The sequence below is a fragment of the Triticum aestivum genome, chromosome 7B, assembly GCF_018294505.1.
Source record: "Triticum aestivum cultivar Chinese Spring chromosome 7B, IWGSC CS RefSeq v2.1, whole genome shotgun sequence".
NCBI lineage: Eukaryota > Viridiplantae > Streptophyta > Magnoliopsida > Poales > Poaceae > Triticum > Triticum aestivum.
In genome coordinates this window covers 745,576,438-745,595,052 of record NC_057813.1, presented here as the reverse complement: position 1 = coordinate 745,595,052, position 18,615 = coordinate 745,576,438, and positions in this window count along the sequence as shown.

Sequence of the window (18,615 nt, the reverse complement as noted above, 5' to 3'; positions counted from 1 at the left end):
CCGTCACTGACATACCTTTTGAACACATCAATAATGATACCTATCTACAAAATTCGTTCTATTTTTATTTTGGCGTGTCTGACCAACTCACGTGCTCTGAGAAGGGCATTTTCAAAGATCCAAGGCCATTAGCGAATCAATTGATTAGTACCCGCAAAATTAAAAACTCATAGTGGCATCTTGATTCCATTGGAGTTAGGTGGATCTTCAAAACCAGACACCGCTGAGTGTCAAAGAAAAAACATGCAACTCTTTTCTTATAGAGAGAAGTGCACATTTCAATCCTCAACTTATACCCTAGTTTAATTTATAGCCCTCAGTTTAAAACGGGCTAGGACGCACACCCCAACTACTGATACTGCTAAAATTACCCTCCCGAGACAATGAGAAGGTGCCTAAAAGTAAAACAAGTCAAATGCCTGAATCATCCTGCCACTGTGAATCAAGACTGAACATCCATATACAGTAACAATCACTCTTATCATCTATAATTAATTAACATGCACCAGCATTTGTTCTTTATGCCACAAGAACTGGTTACATTGATCAAGGCATAATCTACACTACTATACAGGCTCTGATGCAGTGTCCAAATTCAAGCTCATATTTTTCGTTTTTAAACAATCATCTTAAGGATATAATGTCTTCAATAATATTAGCAAGCATAGCATCCAAACTGCCTCCCCGTGTTACAATTATGTACTTCATGCCTAACAGGTAACATCATTCGACAACACAATTGATACATGCTGACCATCTGAGTATACCCATTTCATTTATGTTTTGCTACATTGTAAAGCCCTTGAAGAGAAGCAACAAGACAGCTATCATTCACCAGAATCAACAAGACAGCTTCATCGTGCAATTCTTTTGGAAAAAGAGAAGAAAATAACGACTGTTAGCATTCACCTGCGTGTTGTAAGCTGTGTAAACCTGTTGTAATATGATCTTGCTAAAACCTGGAAGGTGCCCATGTGTTGGTGCACCGTGGGTGAATGAGGTGATGGTTAACTGAATCTGTTGCTGCCATCAATTCACGTAGTGAGTGTACTGACTGTGTACCCAAGTACTGTAGTAGAGTGTGGGCTGTACGCATACATTGGTATGGCCACAGTGGTGTCGGTTTCTGTAAGTGGACATCAAAAGAGCAGAGCCGGCGTGTTCGCTGGTTCAGTGAGAAAAATGAAAGGCATTCGTTGCCTGGTAAACTAACCTGTGTGTGCTGCTCTGCTCCTCCTCTGTTTTTCGCTTGTATCCATTTGCTTGAACAACTTGCGTCGTTCACTGGGAACAAGGTGAGAGAGAGAGAGAGGCCTTTGCCAACAAAGCTCTAAGAATGTATTTCTCAGGCCTGCAGGTCCACCGAAAATTCTACATACAGAAGCAAAAAGACAGCATATTTGGTATTCAGTTTTTTTACATGAAGAGGAAAAAAAGTGAGCCCTTGAAGGCATAAAGTCTTTTTTTAAAAGCCTTTTGCTTAAAGTGTTGTAAGCTTTGATTTCTGCTCGGAAATTTGGGTATATCCTTGTTTAATCAAGCTCTGTTAACTTCCCCAACTCACTAATTTCAAATCCTACACTCTTTTTCTTCACACAGAACCTTTTCAGCACTTGTAAACACATCGTCTTCCCAACCTCCGGAACACTAGAGTGGACATCATTTTCAACACAAAGTGGTGTAAATTGACAAGATGACAAATGTCTCTAGGGAAATTATAATTACCAGGCCAACCTTGTAGGGTCAATAGTTTCTAAGTGATAAAATCGATATAGTGTGTTCGGCATAGTTACGATTTCTTGTCTAGAATAGGGCGACACTACTAGGGAAAACCTTATACACAGAATCTTACCAGTAGCGCTTGTTAAAATGAGGCGCTACTGCTACTTATCAGTAGCGCGTCGGCTAAAACCGTGCTACTGTTACCCCCTTAGCAGTAGCGCGGCAGGAATAAAACGCGCTACTACTATAATTGCCACACCGTTCTCGACATGCTAGGTATAGTAGTAGCGCCCTTCTAGAAACGGTGCTACTACTACGGATTTTAGCAGCAACGCGTTTTTCCTCCCCCACGCTACTGTTAAAGCTATTTTCACCTAACCCCCGCGCGGCCTGATTCCCTCTCCTCTGTTTCCTCCCCCAATTCCCCACTCTCTCTTCTCCCCCTCGTCGCCTCCGCCTCGCCGCCGTCTCCCCCGACCCCGCCTCGCCGCCGTCTCCCCCGACCCCGCCTCGTCGCCGTCTCCCCCGACCCCGCCTCGCCGCGCCTCGGTGCCGCCGTCTCCCTCGACCCCATCTCTCTCCCCGCCCTCTGTAAGCACTCTCCCCTTCCGATCCCTCTTGTTTGCTTAGTATGAACCCTAGCTATTTAGTGCTAGTTAGTATGAACCCTAGGCTATTTTTAGTGCTAGTTAGTTAATTAAAATTAGTATTAACCCTTATTTAATTAGGTAGTACGAACCCTAGTTAAAAATGGATACTTATATGGTAATTAGGGCAGTAGTTCCTAGGTACTAATTAGTTAGTAAGAATTAGGTACTAATTAGCTAGGTCCTAGTTTATTTTTATTTATAGTAAGTTTATTTTTAATAAGAACTAATTAAATTAATAGAACTAGTTAGTAAGAACTTGTTGCTATTTTTTTAGTTAAAGCAATTTTTCCCGCATCGACATGGACGATGCCTATCCCGCATCCTCGTCGTCGAGTCGGCGCTACCTACCGGGGGGCGCAGGTTGGTGAGGAGCCAGCCTGTCGTTGACCCGAACCTTCTTTGGTGGCGGTCGCGTGGGCCAGTGACGGTCCAGAGGCTCGAGGACCCCACGGAGGTGGTGCGTCACCGTGTCAGTGAGGAGGACGCGCACGTCCGTTGCTACTTGTTTGCGTTGGAGCACATGTTCTCTAATACCTGACAGGTTCTCCAGGGATCTCATTGGAGCTATGATCCCGTGATGGTTCCTTCTCTGTGGGTGTTCACCGCCCGCGCCGATACCCGTCGTGTGCTAGGGTTTTAGTTGTATTAGTGATGTTATATGTATGACACTATTCGGGATGTATTAGTGATAATATTCGACGATGTACGGACGCATGAGATGATTTACTTTTGCTTATTGAATGCATGCTAATTTGAGTCATATAAGATATTTTGAAACGTATATCTTGTGTTGCTCAAATAGGATATGTGCTTGCCCAAGTGGCCGGTCATGTTTGCAGGTTACACCTCCGAGTGGCCTATGTTTTGCCGGAGTGTTGATTCATTTCCGTTCCGGCAAATTTCAGGCGCTCGATATGTCCTATTTTAGCAAAGGTCATGCCGGATTTTTCCATAAATTTTGGCATGACTTGTGCCAGAATATGTAGGAAATATCAAGTGCCCCGGATTTATGTGTTGAGTATCCTGGTAGTTGTCTTCGATCGATTTTCAATTAATGTTTCAACTATGAACATAAGAAATGTCTGACGACGAAAAGGATTTCGGTATTTGCAAATACTGCGAAGACGAGCGCGGCCTGTGCGATGAAATCTTCTTAGATGATGATAGGCGCTTCAGCATCAAGTTGGACGAGAACTTCGAAGTGGATACAGTAAGTCACAACGATAAGTCTTTTTTCATAATTAAGCATGACATCTGCTTCATTTGCTTCAACTTATATTTTTTTTTACTATTCTACTAGCGTATCCCCTGCCATGCAAGAGTTTTTGTATTGGATAAGATAGGTTGCAGTCGTACTATGGAGGTAAACAAAGTTTACTTGAAGACCGAGCATGGTTATATTTTCCACGCAAAATTATACAATTCAGACGACTACACCTATTTTGGATGCAAAACATGGCGAGCAATATGCAAGACTTATGCATTTGAGCCTGATATGGTTATCACCTTTGATATTCGTCCGGAAAATGATATTAAAGGTAATACCGACATCTGGGTTGATGTGCAGACGCCTCCAGTTATACCATTATGTAAGTTTCTCAACCATATTTATGTCTTTGATATTGTTTATTCAAAAATAGTTGACAACTAATTTGTATTGTCAGCTTATTTCGGTGCAAGAAAACATGTCCAGCGCTTGGTAGACAAGACCGTATACTGTGCCAGGCTGAACTCAACTGCGAGGAGCTCAGTCATTATGTTTCATGGCTTGCGGATCTTGATACTGTCAAGACACATTTTCTTCCTGCATTTAGAAATGTTAGTACTGAAAACATGCAACCAATAGTGTTCGTAATGAACTACGGTCACATGTATTTAGGAAGGATGGTAAGATTTTTACTATTTGTCCTCAGTGCATCTTTTCCATACATTATTTTTGAAGCTAAACTTCATTGCTAAGTATGTTACCATACGATGTTCTTCAACAGGGACTCCCGATGAATGTTGTGCCTTATGGGATCAAGACTAAAGGTACCATGAGTATTATTAGCTTACGTCCAAGATATCCTATAGATTACTTTAGTGCATTCAAGATTAGTGGCGGATGCTTAATAGTGCAAGACTGGACCAAATATGTGATGGAGGAGCGCAGAGAAGTACTAGGGGGCAGCAAACAGATGCACTACCCACGATTAGGAGACAGGTTCATCTGCATGCTCCAACTTGATCAAGGAGGAGAGCTATACATGTTTTATGTTATTTTACCTAAGAGAGAGCAGCAGGAGTGGTTAGCTAGCTAGAAATGAGTTTGAAGATGATGATGTGCTACACTATTACTATGATGATAAAATAGCTAGTGTTGGTGGTAATGACTATGCTGATTATTGTTAGCTAGTGTTAGTGGTGATTAAATAAATACTGTTGGTGATAATGACTATGATGATGATTAAATAGCTTGTGCTGGCGGATTATATTCAAGTGGTGGCAACATGTGGTGCACATGGAAAGTACTACTAGTCCAAACTAGATCAAGTTTGGATTAGTAGTATACTTTTGACATGCACCACATATTGCCTCCACTTTAACAGAATCCACGTTCATTTGACACACTGTTATGGAAATAATGATGTAAACCTCATAACTGGTATTATACCAATATTTGTACAATGGAGAGAAAACCGCATAAATACACTAAAAATAAAAGAAATACAAAATGAATACTAGTAGCGATGAAGAGAAAACGCGCTGCCACTAGTTACATTAGCAGTAGCGTGGGTGTGAACAAATGCTGCAGCTATTTGTCCTAGCAGTAGCGCGTGCTGGCACGTGTTACTGCTAAGCAATAGCTGTAGCGCCTTATTAGTAGCGCGCCTACCCGCGCTACTAGTGAGCACAAACCCGCGCTACTGCTAGGGTTTTCCCTAGTAGTGCGATTTGGTTTTTAGGTAGCGGAGGTGGATCAATCTTGAGAAGTTTTGTACAAAGATGTTGGCGAATTCATCGATTTAATAAATAATACACTGAACACCTCCCGCCGCCTCATCAATTAAGGCAGTTGTTATCGTCTAGCCGTTGTCCGTGGGATTATCTCGTTACTTTGCTTCTACATTAAGACTAACTACAATGGTGAGTAATATACACTAGTAACATACACATATCCCTAAACTATGTTACTACCTTCATAGTGGGTAGTAACATAAGTGTGGTAACATGCAAGGCTTCATTTATTAGATTATAGACTCATATTACATTGGGACATGTGATATTACAGTAACTAGCTAAGTTACTGTAATTACCTCTGTCCTCATTAACTCATTGCCACATAAGCAAATTTGCTAAGTTGAACTCGATGTTACTGCTGAAGTTACTCCCATTGTGACTAAACAGGGAGAAAAACACTTCTTCCAAGAAACCTGGAAACAAGGGGACGACATTGGAGGAGACTGGCCCTGCTATAGAGCAATGAAACTGACTGGGCCGGGGGACGAAGCTGCAGGCCCGTTATTGCGTGTGGTTACACATGACGTGCCCATAGAGATAGACTGGCCGGCATTGCTCATCTCTCGCCTAGCTCCGTTGCCATGACGTGCCCATAGAGATAGACGAAGCGGAGGTGCTTCGAGCACCTTTCAACATTTTTTCCTCTGAGTCCTTTCTCTGCAAAATAGACCATTCAGCGATCCAGTTACATATTCTTTTAATGAGCCCAATTGGATCATTTAGGTTTTTCCTGCCAAAGATAACGCTGAAGCTAAGCCTGCACTAATGACCTGCGTTTTCCTTCTCCTAATCCCAGGCTGCATGCCTTGTTTCCCGTGCGTACTGATGTGGTTTGCATGCAAGGCAGTGCATGCACGTCGTTGCCTGCAACGGGCTGCGCATGTTGTGCCTCGTTTCTTGGGCGTGTAGTTAATCTTTGGACGTTGGGGAGCTAAAATCTCATTATTTTTTGTTTACCCTGAGCTGGGCTGAAGCCATCTGATTGGCTAGTTTGAGCTCTAATTTTCACACACATCTTTTTGGCAGTGCCTTGGTCCTACCAAAGTGGTCTTTGGGTCTAATAAATCCGGATGGAGGTAATAATTCTTTGCATAAGTATTTTTTTATTTATTCTAGAAAATGTCTTCATAAAACTTCATCTAATTTTGAAAAAATTCATTTATGCATAAAAAACCATAGTAAGGTACTTCTGCTAAAAACAACGTCAGTCCGAGTTAGTTTCATTCAAATCATATAAAATAAATCTACGACGAGCCGACAAGTTAGGCAGCCATGGCCGCATGACCACGACGAAAACGAACTTGGTTGCAGAGCAGCGGGCGCTATCAAGGCCACGCGCACTCAAGGTGTCGCTCGCAACGCAGATCCAGTGCAGCCGGACGTGGACGCGGCCGTACAGACGGCTCGCGGTGCAGGGGGTCCAGGACTCCAAAGCCACCAGTTGTGTGTCCTACGGGCCACCCTCCAACTTTTGGGGGCGCACGTGGCAGGTGGACAGTGAAGGACCACCACGTCCATGATCGACCTCATGTCCACTGACGCTGGCGATGGACAGGTCATGGACTGCTCCGAGGATGAGTAGGGCATTGTGTACCGAGTGGGCCGGTTCGTCTCACATGTTCTACTCTTCCTCACTGAAGACTGCATCTCCACTTCACGGGTCTTGAAACCTGCCTCGGTTCATGTTGACGACAAATGGAGGACGTGATGGCCGATGCAGAGTACAAAGGAAGTGGACAACTACCGTCGTCGTAGGATAGGCTTATGGCCAGGCTACAATTTTTGTCCTAAATGTTCGAAACGTAATGAAAACTGTCCGAATTGTAATGAATGTGCTATAGTTTATATTAAAAATCCGTCGTGTTTGCATGAGCTTTATCCGGTTGTTTGAAACCCGACTCCCACATGCGTGCCCGCCGATTGGTCCCCTGTTTGGGAAAAATGTATTATGGGCCAGTGGAGATGCCCTTAGGTTATACTAGGATCGAGTCAAAACTGATCTACACAAATTAGCGCATTGTATTCAATTGCATGCACGGTATATATATTCAAGTAACTCTGCAATTTAATATAGGACGCGGCTAGCTAGCGCCACTGCGCTCGTTTGTTGTTCCGAGCGCACACTTCATCCCATGCACACACGGAACGAAGCAGCTCCAACATTGATCCACACCCTCACACTACATCATCTTAAGAGATTCACTAGTAGAAAAGGGGGCTTTCATCCAGGCCAGTTTAGCCCATTAGTCCCGGTTCAATCCAGAACCGGGACCAATGGAGCTATTTGCCCCGGTTCGTGAGCCCAGGGGGCCAGCCGGGCCACGTGGGCCATTGGTCCCGGTTCGTCCGGACCTTTTGGTCCCGGTTGGTGGGACAAACCGGGACCAATGGCCCTAGCTCCTGGCCCACCACTATTGGTCCCGGTTGGTGGCATGAACCGGGACCAAAGGCTTCCCTTTAGTCCCGGTTCATGCCACCAACCGGGTCTAATGGTGCTGCCTATATATAGCCCCTCGCGCAAGAGCAGAGCACACTGCTCTGTTTTTTCTGGCCGAGGGGGAGAGGGCTTGGTGGTGCTCTAGCTCACCTCCTATGCACACAAGGTGTTCGATGGAATGCCCGAGCCACAGTACTTAAGGTTTCTCCTCTCCAAGCTCGACCGCCAAGCTCCGTTTTCCTTAAGATTGATCTAGGTTTAGCTTGAAGGAAAAAATAAAAAAAACTTGAGGAGGAGAAGATGATATTGGAGTTGCATGTTGCGGATGTCGTCGATGATCACAAGATCAAGATGGATGCAATGCGCTTGAAGATGAGAAAGATTAGAAAATACGCCATTCATACCGAGGCTTGGTATCATTATGCCGTTGGATCAGTTGTTACCTTGGTTGCGATTATGATCGCATTTGTTTTCTCATTGAAATGTTTTACATAGTTTCAATGTATGGTTTAATTAATTTAGATGCTCTGCAGAGCTTTATGTTGTTAGATGAGAACTATGTATGTACTTTGGTTTTTATGTGATGATGAACTTCTATTAATTTGGTCACTTATAATTATCTATTCACGATGTTCTGTAATGATTTTTGACACACTTAATTATATATAATGCACGCAGATGAACCGGCAATGGATGTACGGTGACAGACACACCTCCGAGTACATTAAGGGGGTGCATGATTTTCTCGAAGTGGCTGAGGCAAACAAGCAGAATGGTTTTATGTGTTGTCCATGCCCTATATGTGGGAATACGAAGTCTTACTCTGACCGGAAAATCCTTCACACCCACCTTCTTTACAAGGGTTTCATGCCACACTATAATGTTTGGACGAGGCACGGAGAAATAGGGGTTATGATGGAAGACGGCGATGAAGAAGAGTACAATGAAAACTATGTGCCCCCTGAATACGGTGATGCTACTGAACATCAAGATGCACCAGATGATGTGCACGATGGTGCTGCAACGGGCGAAGCTGCTGAAGATCAAGAGGAACCAGACGATGTGCCCGATGATGATGATCTCCGCCAGGTCATTGTCGATGCAAGGACACAATGCGAAAGTCAAAAGGAGAAGCTGAAGTTCGATCGCATGTTAGAGGATCACAAAAAGGGGTTGTACCCCAATTGCGAAGATGGCAACACAAAGCTCGGTACCGTACTCGAATTGCTGCAGTGGAAGGCAGAGAATGCTGTGCCTGACAAAGGATTTGAGAAGCTACTGAAAATAATGAAGAAGAAGCTTCCAAAGGATAACGAATTGCCCGACAGTACATACGCAGCAAAGAAGGTCGTATGCCCTCTAGGATTGGAGGTGGAGAAGATACATGCATTCCCTAATGACTGCATCCTCTACCGCGGTGCCTACAAGGATCTGAACGCATGCCCGGTATGCGGTGCATTGCGGTATAAGATCAGACGAGATGACCCTGGTGATGTTGACGGCGAGCCTCCCAGGAAGAGGGTTCCTGCGAAGGTGATGTGGTATGCTCCTATAATACCACGGTTGAAACGTCTGTTCAGAAACGGAGAGCATGCCAAGTTGATGCGATGGCACAGTGAGGACCGTAAGAAAGACGGGAAGTTGAGAGCACCCGCTGACGGGTCGCAGTGGAGAAAAATTGAGAGAAAATACTGGGGTGAGTTTGCAAAGGACCCAAGGAACGTATGGTTTGCTTTAAGCGCGGATGGCATTAATCCTTTCGGGGAGCAGAGCAGCAATCACAGCACCTGGCCCGTGACTCTATGTATGTATAACCTTCCTCCTTGGATGTGCATGAAGCGGAAGTTCATTATGATGCCAGTTCTCATCCAAGGCCCTAAGCAACCCGGCAACGACATTGATGTGTACCTAAGGCCATTAGTTGAAGAACTTTTACAGCTGTGGAATGGAAACGGTGTACGTACGTGGGATGAGCACAAAAAGGAGGAATTTGACCTAAAGGCGTTGCTGTTCGTGACCATCAACGATTGGCCCTCTCTCAGTAACCTTTCAGAACAAACAAACAAGGGATACCACGCATGCACGCACTGTTTACCTGACACCGATAGTATATACCTGGGAAGCTGCAGGAAGAATGTGTACCTGGGCCATCGTTGATTTCTTCCGACCAACCATCAATGTCGAAAGAAAGGCAAGCATTTCAAAGGCGAGGCAGATCACCGGAAGAAGCCCGCGATGCGTACCGGTGATCACGTACTTGCTATGGTCAATGATTTACACGTAATCTTTGGAAAGGGTCCCGGCGGACTAGCTGTTTCGAATGATGCTGAGAATCACGCACCCATGTGGAAGAAGAAATCTATATTTTGGGACCTACCCTACTGGAAAGACCTAGAGGTCCGCTCTTCGATCGACGTGATGCACGTGACGAAGAACCTTTGCGTGAACCTGCTAGGCTTCTTGGGCGTGTATGGGAAGACAAAAGATACACCTGAGGCACGAGAGGACCTGCAACGCTTGCACGAAAAAGAGGGCATGCCTCCGAAGCAGTATGAAGGTCCTGCCAGCTACGCTATTACGAAAGAAGAGAAAGAAATATTCTTTCAATGCCTGCTCAGTATGAAGGTCCCGACTGGCTTCTCGTCGAATATAAAGGGAATAATAAATATGCCAGAGAAAAAGTTCCAGAACCTAAAGTCTCATGACTGCCATGTGATTATGACGCAACTGCTTCCGGTTGCATTGAGGGGGCTTCTACCGGAAAACGTCCGATTAGCCATTGTGAAGCTATGTGCATTCCTCAATGCAATATCTCAGAAGGTGATTGATCCAGATATCGTACCAACGCTAAGGAGTGATGTGGCGCAATGTCTTGTCAGTTTCGAGCTGGTGTTCCCACCATCCATCTTCAATATCATGACGCACGTCCTAGTTCATCTAGTCGACGAGATTGTCATTCTGGGGCCCGTATTTCTACACAATATGTACCCCTTTGAGAGGTTCATGGGAGTCCTAAAGAAATATGTTCGTAACCGCGCTAGGCCAGAAGGAAGCATCTCCATGGGCCATCAAACAGAGGATGTCATCGGGTTTTGTGTTGACTTCATTCCTGGCCTTAAGAAGATAGGTCTCCCTAAATCGCGGTATGAGGGGAGACTGACTGGAAAAGGAACGCTTGGAAGGGACTCAATAATATGCAGGGACGGATATTCTTGGTCTCAAGCACACTACACAGTTCTACAGAACTCTACCTTGGTGACCCCGTATGTCGATGAACAGAAGAACAGTCCGCGCTCCAAACACCCGGAGTAGTGCGACGACTGGATTACATGTGAACACATCAGGACTTTCAACAGTTGGTTGGAAACATGTCTCAGAGGTGACAGCACTGTTTGTGATGAGCTTTACTTGTTGTCCAGGGGACCATCTTCGACTGTAATGATTTGGAAAGGATACGAGATAAATGGGAATACATTTTACACGATTGACCAAGATGAAAAGAGCACCAACCAAAACAGCGGTGTCCGCTTTGATGCAGCAACCGACAAGGGAAATGACACATATTATGGTTACATAGTAGACATATGGGAACTTGACTACGGAGTAGATTTTAAGGTCCCTTTGTTTAAGTGCAAGTGGGTCAATCTGTCAGGAGGCGGGGTACAGGTAGACCCACAGTACGGAATGACAACAGTGGATCTGAAAAATCTTGGGTACACTGACGAACCGTTCGTCCTAGCCAATGATGTGGCACAGGTTATCTATGTGAAGGACATGTCTACCAGACCGAGGAAAAGAAAAGATAAGGAAGCGAATACATCATACAATGAGCCAAAGCGCCACATAGTTCTTTCAGGAAAAAGGGACATCCTGGGAGTGGAGGGCAAGACAGACATGTCTGAAGAGTATGAAAAGTTTCATGAAATTCCCCCCTTCAAAGTCAAGGCTGACCCAAGCATTCTGATAAACGATGAAGATTATCCATGGTTATGGCGCAATAAGCAAACGACACAAATGAAGAAAAAGTGAAGACTTTCTCCCGCAACTATTATGATGATACCATGGCAACTTTGTAACAGACAAGTATGATACCATTGTCCGTTTTGTACATGCACATGCTATGCCAACTTTTTCAGAGTTCATTTGAAAACTATGAATTTGAAAACCTCGCCAACCGAAGGGCGCTCACACCGGTTTATAAGCCCGTCCCTCTACACGCCTTGTTGAGCTCACAAACTTGTGATTCACACAAATTTCAAAGAAAACTAATGGCACAAACAGAAAGTTTATAATTTTGCTGACCTAAAAGCAAAAAGAATTAAAAAATAAAGCAAAAAACCAAAAGAAAATAAATAATGCAGAAAACAAAACAAAAAAACTTGAAAAAAAATAAAAATAGCAACAATAAGTATTTTGTTGTAAGTAGAAACAAAATAAAATAAATAAATAAAGCAAAAAAGTGTTTTCAAATTTGAAAACTAATGGCACAAACAGAAAGTTTATAATTTTGCTGACCTAAAAGCAAAAGGAATTAAAAAATAAAGCAAAAAACCAAAAGAAAATAAATAATGCAGAAAACAAAACAAAAAAACTTGAAAAAAAATAAAAATAGCAACAATAAGTATTTTGTTGTAAGTACAAACAAAATAAAATATATAAAGCAACAAAGAAGAAAAAAGTGTTTTCAAATTTGAAAACTAATGGCACTAACAGAAAGTTTATAATTTTTCTAAAACTAAAAGCAAAAAGAATTAAAAAATAAAGCAAAAAACAACAAAAAATAAATAATGTAGAAAGCAAAACCAAAAAACTAGAAAAAAATAAAAATAGCAACAATAAGTATTTTGTTGTAAGTAGAAACAAAATAAAATAAATAAAGCAACAAAGAAAACAAAAAAAAGTGCCACCTACTGGGCCCCACGGCCTGAATACGACTAGAAACCCTACCATGGGCCAAGATTCAGGCCCGCGGGAGGCCCAGTAGGCCCACAGGCAGAGACAGCAGGGTTAGGCCCGAAAGCCTGCAGTTGAGAGGAGCTCGAGTGGGTGGGCGCAGCAGCGCTTATAAACCACACTCGAGCTCTCTCAACTAGCGAGGTGGGACTAAACTTTTCGGCGCGGGGCAGCACAGGACCTTTTGTCCCGGTTGGTGGCATCAACCGGGACTAAAGGGAGCAATGGTCCCGGTTGGTGGCACCAACCGGGACAAATGCACCCCTTTACTCCCGGTTGGTGCCACCAACCGGGACCAAAGGCCGCCGCTTCCCGCCCTTTGGGCTGCTGAAAATTGGCCTTTGGTCCCGGTTGGTGCCACCAACCGGGACTAAAGGGGGCATTAGTCCCGGTTGGTGCCACGAACCGGGACCAATGCCCTTGCTATATAACCAGGACTTGTGAAAATTTCACATCTCCCTCGCCTCCCTAGCCAGTTGCCCCCGCCGCCAGGCTGCCCAAATCGCTCGCGCGCTCCTCGTCGCCGTCGCCGCCGCCGGCCGCCATCCCCGTCTCCCCGTGCCCCTGCCCCGCGCCCGAGCCCACGCTGGCCGCCGCCCCGTGCCCCTGCCCCGTCCCTGAGCACGCACGGCCGCGCCCCGGCCCGCCCCCACCATTGTCGTCGTCGCCGGCGCCCGCCCCCACTGCCGCCCCTGCCTCGACGCCGCCCCTCCTCCCCGTTCGGTCCGGTTCCGGCGACCCCCTTTCCTTCCTGTCCCCTCTCGATCCTCTTCATATAATTTTTTTTCATATAATTTTTTTTCATATGCATATGTTGATTATATGGATGGATGGATGATGTATATGTTCATTATATGGATGGATGGATGATGTATGCTTTTTTTCATATAATTTTTTAGGCAGATTTTTAGAATTTTTTGTGTATGTATGTTATGTTTATATGTATGTATGTATGTTTATATGCAAAGCATATGCAAAGAAAATGTATGAATGGTCATATGCAAAGAAAAATGTATGTATGGTCATATGCAAAGAAAATGTATGTATGTATGTTCATATGAAAGAAAAATGTATTTGATCATTATTTTAAAAAAAACAAGCAATACTACTTCATGTATTTTTAAGAAAGGAAGAAGAAGAAAAAGAATGAGAGGAAAAAGGAAATAAGAAGAGGAAGAAAGGAGAAGAAGAGGGGAGAGGAAGAAGAGGAGAAATAAATAAGAAGAAGAAAAAAGAAGAAAAAGAAGAGGAGAAGAAGAAAGAAAGGAATAGAGGGATAAGAAGAAAAAGAAGAGGAGAAGAAGAAAGAAAGGAATAGAGGAGAAAGAAGAAACTTTGACACGAGGGGGGGTACCGATACCCCCTCCCCGATAACATTATTTTCCCATGTATATGTATGTTGCGTCGTTGTCGATATAACGAGGGTGTCGAGGATCGCCGAGGGGTCGAGGGTCGGGAACTAGGGTAGAGGGTCGAGGGTCGTTAAGGGGTCAAGGGTCGAAGGTTTCAGGGTCAAGGGTTCCTATAGTGTCAAAGTATTGAAGAAATCCATGGCTTCATCATTAGCCGGAAGTAACCATGGCATGATGGTACGAAGTCCTCCAAAGTTATTCTGGAATGGAGTCCCGGATAGGATAATTTGCCTTTTTGTACGAATCTCAGCAAAGGCCTTTCAAATAACAATATTCGGAAGGTTCTTGCTGAACTTTGAACCAAAAAGCAAATTATCCTATCTGGGACTCCGTTCCAAAATAACTTTGGAGAGCTTCGTACCATCATGCACCTGTTACTTTCGCCTAATGATGAAGACATGGTTTTGTTGAATCCTTTGACACTACGCAACCTCCCGACCCCTCGGCGATCTTCGACCCCTTGAGCCTCGACCGCTCGGCGATCCACGACCCTCTACCCTACCGCGGGCGTCGATGCCCAAGTCACTTGTGGGACATAGATGTAGTGTTCAACGCTGACCCCCTCCCGATAGCTTCAACACGTGGGGGGGGTCGATATTACCCCCTCCTAGCTTTGTCGAGGCCACCCCAAACCCTAGAGAAGCTAGCTAGTTCTACGTTTGCCACTAATATATCCATATCTGTCATGTTTGAATAATAATTGCCATGTTGTAAATATTTGTAGAAACTATGGACACCCCCCGAGACGAAGCACAAGAAGCGTTATTGAGGGACATAATCGCACAAGGAAGTGATGCCGTCTGCTCGTTGATGTTTCTCAACGACAACGATGGTCTGGAAAAAGAGGGTGAAGAAGCAGTTGGCTATTTACATGGCTCCGATGACCCAATGCCAGTGCAAGAAGGAGAGGGTGAAGAAGTAGACCGTGAGGACGGCTCCGGTGATCACCAAACTGAGTCCGGCCAGGTATATATATTAGTTAAGCCTGTGCTGACTAGCTAATTGATGCATTCATTGTTTTGGTATATATGTACACATATTAATTAACTCTCGTCTTTGTTCTTTTTTCTAGCCCTCCGGATCGAGCACAACTTCGGTAAAGAGACGAGGCCCGAAGAAAAAGTTGAGCTCGGATGAAAAGTTTGAGATCATATAAATCGTGCGGGACGGCCAACCGATTGAACCCTACCGGACAAAGAAGGCATTTGCTGCTCAGTGCGGGGTTCTGGTTAGGGACAAGATCCCGATCAGCATCCACCAATGGTGTAAGCCTAAGAACGAAGACCCTGAGGTGTCTTATGTCAATGATATGCAGAAAAATGATCTTTGGACTGAGCTGAAGTCAAATTTCACCCTACCGCCGGAGAATGATCCGGAGAAGCCAGTTATAGAGCCATTAATCAAGTCTTTTGCTCTGAAGAAGATGGCAGACCTATTCAGGAATTGGAAGAAAGACCTCAATAGGTATGTCGAAAATAATGAGACACCAGAATTCAAGGGCAAATATGAGAAGATCAGAGATGACTGGCCCGCATTTGTGGCCCACAAGACATCGGAAAAGAGTAAAAAGATGTCGGCGACAAACAAGAGAAATGCTGTGAAGAAGAAGCTTCACCATCGCACAGGGTCAGGTGGCTACCTCTTAGCCCGGGCTAAGTGGGCCAAGGCTGAGAATGATCTGCATGATAAAGGGATCGAACCAGAGACAATGAACTGGCCAGACCGTTGCCGTACTTGGTTCTTTGGGGCCGGCGGATCCTTGGACCCTATAACAGGGAAGTGCATTTGGACGGGCGAACAATTGGACATACCAGTCAAGAGGCTTCAGCAATATATCAAAGCAGCGCAGCAAGGGACATTCGTTCCAGACAGGGAGAAGGACGAGCTCACAATGGCCCTCGGCAATCCTGAGCACCCTGGACGGACACGAGGCACGCCAGGCTCCGTTTCGTGGAAGGCTGGATTTCCGGACGCAGGGGGTTACAAAACCCAGGAGAGGAGGAAGAAACTGGAGCAGAGCCAACTGCAGGCGCTGCACGAAAGGGTAATGGGGCTAGAGGAACGAGAAGCAGATCGCAGCAAACGACCTACCGAAGCTTCCCCCGAAGCTACCCCGCCATCTCAGCGGAGAAGCAGCGTGGCTTCCACCGAGCTGCTTCAGCCAGAGCATGCCTTGACGGCTCCTGCCAGCTATCCCGTGGATGCTATCAGGATGCTGAAAATTGCCACCTTATGGCGCAATGGAGCAATTTGAAGGTCAAGGCGGCTGTTGGCTCAGTTTATCCTACTAAACCCGACTCAACTTTTCACTGCCGGTCGATTCCCGAAGGATATGCTAAGGTGATGGTCGATGAAATAACGGAGGGATTTGAGGACCTCCGGCTTGACCACCCTACCGGTGAAGGGGAGTATCGGCTGGGTTCTGCTCTGAACACTCCATGCCTATGGCGGAAGGATCTCATCAACCTTACGAACTGGATGCCTCCGCCTCCTCCTCTTCCTCCGGCGAGTCAGGGCACTCCGCCTCCTCCTCCGGCGAGTGACGATCAGGGCACTCGGCCGGCTCCTTCTCCGGCGCGTGGCGGCACTCCGCCTCCTTCTCCGCCTGCGCCGGCGCGCCCGAGCAGCCAGCCTCCTCCTTCTCCGCCTCGTCAGCAAAGGCGGAAGAGACCCGCCGCCGCTCCGGCTGCTCCGGCGCGTCGTAGTCCTTCTCCTCCGCCTCGTAAGCAAGGAAAGAAGACATCCGCTCCGTCTGCTCTGCCGGCGTCTAGCAGTACAACCAAAGGCGGGAGGAGATACAGATTCGGTCCTTCTCTGAAGACTCCAGAGAAGTTACCGTACGAGAGGAGCGAGGAGGAAAACGCGAAGATCGCGCAGACCGAAGTGGATGACTGGTTTCAAGGGTTGCAAGCAAAGAGACATCCACCTCCGGAGGAGAAGGTAGATCCGGTGAAAGCGAAGCGCACTCTGGCTGCCCTGACAAAACCACCCAAGTCTCCGTCGAAAGGCAACTATGAGCGCATTATTGGAAAGGCATTTGCCGAAGCGGAGAGGTCGGGAAGTACTAAAAGTGATCAAAGGATGAAAGAACGACGAGCTGGGAAACAAATTGCCCAGCTCGGCGAACAAGCGAAGCAATCGTGCCCCCCGCTCAAGGTGCCTGCTAGCGACATCGTCGATCCGAGGATGGTGCCCGGTTATGGCAATCCTGCAGATTACCTGCCCGACGATCATTATGATTTCTTGGAGGTGCAGATACAAAGATACGAGTACCGGAAGCCTCTCGTCAAAGATGAAAGTTCTCTATCAATGATGATGCGAAGATTGCATGATTGGTACATGAAAACCTGCAAAGAGTCTGATGGGAGGAGTACTTTGTATGTGAGAGTTAAAAAGGAGCATGACCTCCATGGAATTGAACTGTTGCCTATTCCATTTGAGGATTTCTATCAGTTTTTCAATCAATTGGCCATCGATAAATCAACGGTCACCTGCTACTGTCTGTAAGTAGTACTACTTCTGTCATTAAGTCTCTCTATATAACTCAGCCCTTTCATTGCATGTATTTATAATTATCCTCACTATATTATGCAGATTGAAGATCGCCGAATTGAAGAAAAGACAAGTGGGAGATATTGGGTTCATTAACACGTATCTCATAGATGCAACTGAGGTTGAATATCGTGCCAAAGAAACCGAGGCCAACTTGCTACGATCGTTGGAAATAAATGAACACAAAGATATAATACTCTTTCCTTACAACTTCAAGTAAGTGTTACTGTCTTGTGGCATATTCGGTTTCCTTATTAGTCTAGGTTATAGTAATGTAATATTGATGAGTTATGCATGTGTGCGCAGGTACCACTATATTCTCCTAGAGATTAAGCTTGAGAAGGGAGTAGTAACTGTCTTAGACTCGAAGCGAAAAGACCACAAGGAGTATGCGGACATGACTGAACTGCTCGAGAAGTAAGTTAAATCGATCATTATCCACCATATCAGCAACTTTGTTCATTTCTGATATCAAGTAATTGTTTTCTTTGTATGGCAGGGCTTGGAGAAAATTCACCAAAAAAGCTCCGGGACTACCGAAGAACCTGCAATTTAGGCACCCGAAAGTAAGTACTATATAGTAGCATATTCCACGCATCTCCTAGTGATTCAAGCGCTAGTTTCATCAATACCATTTAGCATGCTTGCTAATTATCAGTTTGATTGACCTCTATTTCTTGTAAAATGGTTGTGGCAGGAACAAGGGAATGATTTCTGTGGATACTACATTTGTGAGTCCATCCGCCACACGACCTGTGAGCGGGGCTACTCCGACAAACAATATGAAGTGCGTAAATAACAATATTCACAATTTTATTTTATTACCATCATTTGTGTTGACTTTCATTCATTCATATATATATATATATATGTATTGACCTCCTTCTTA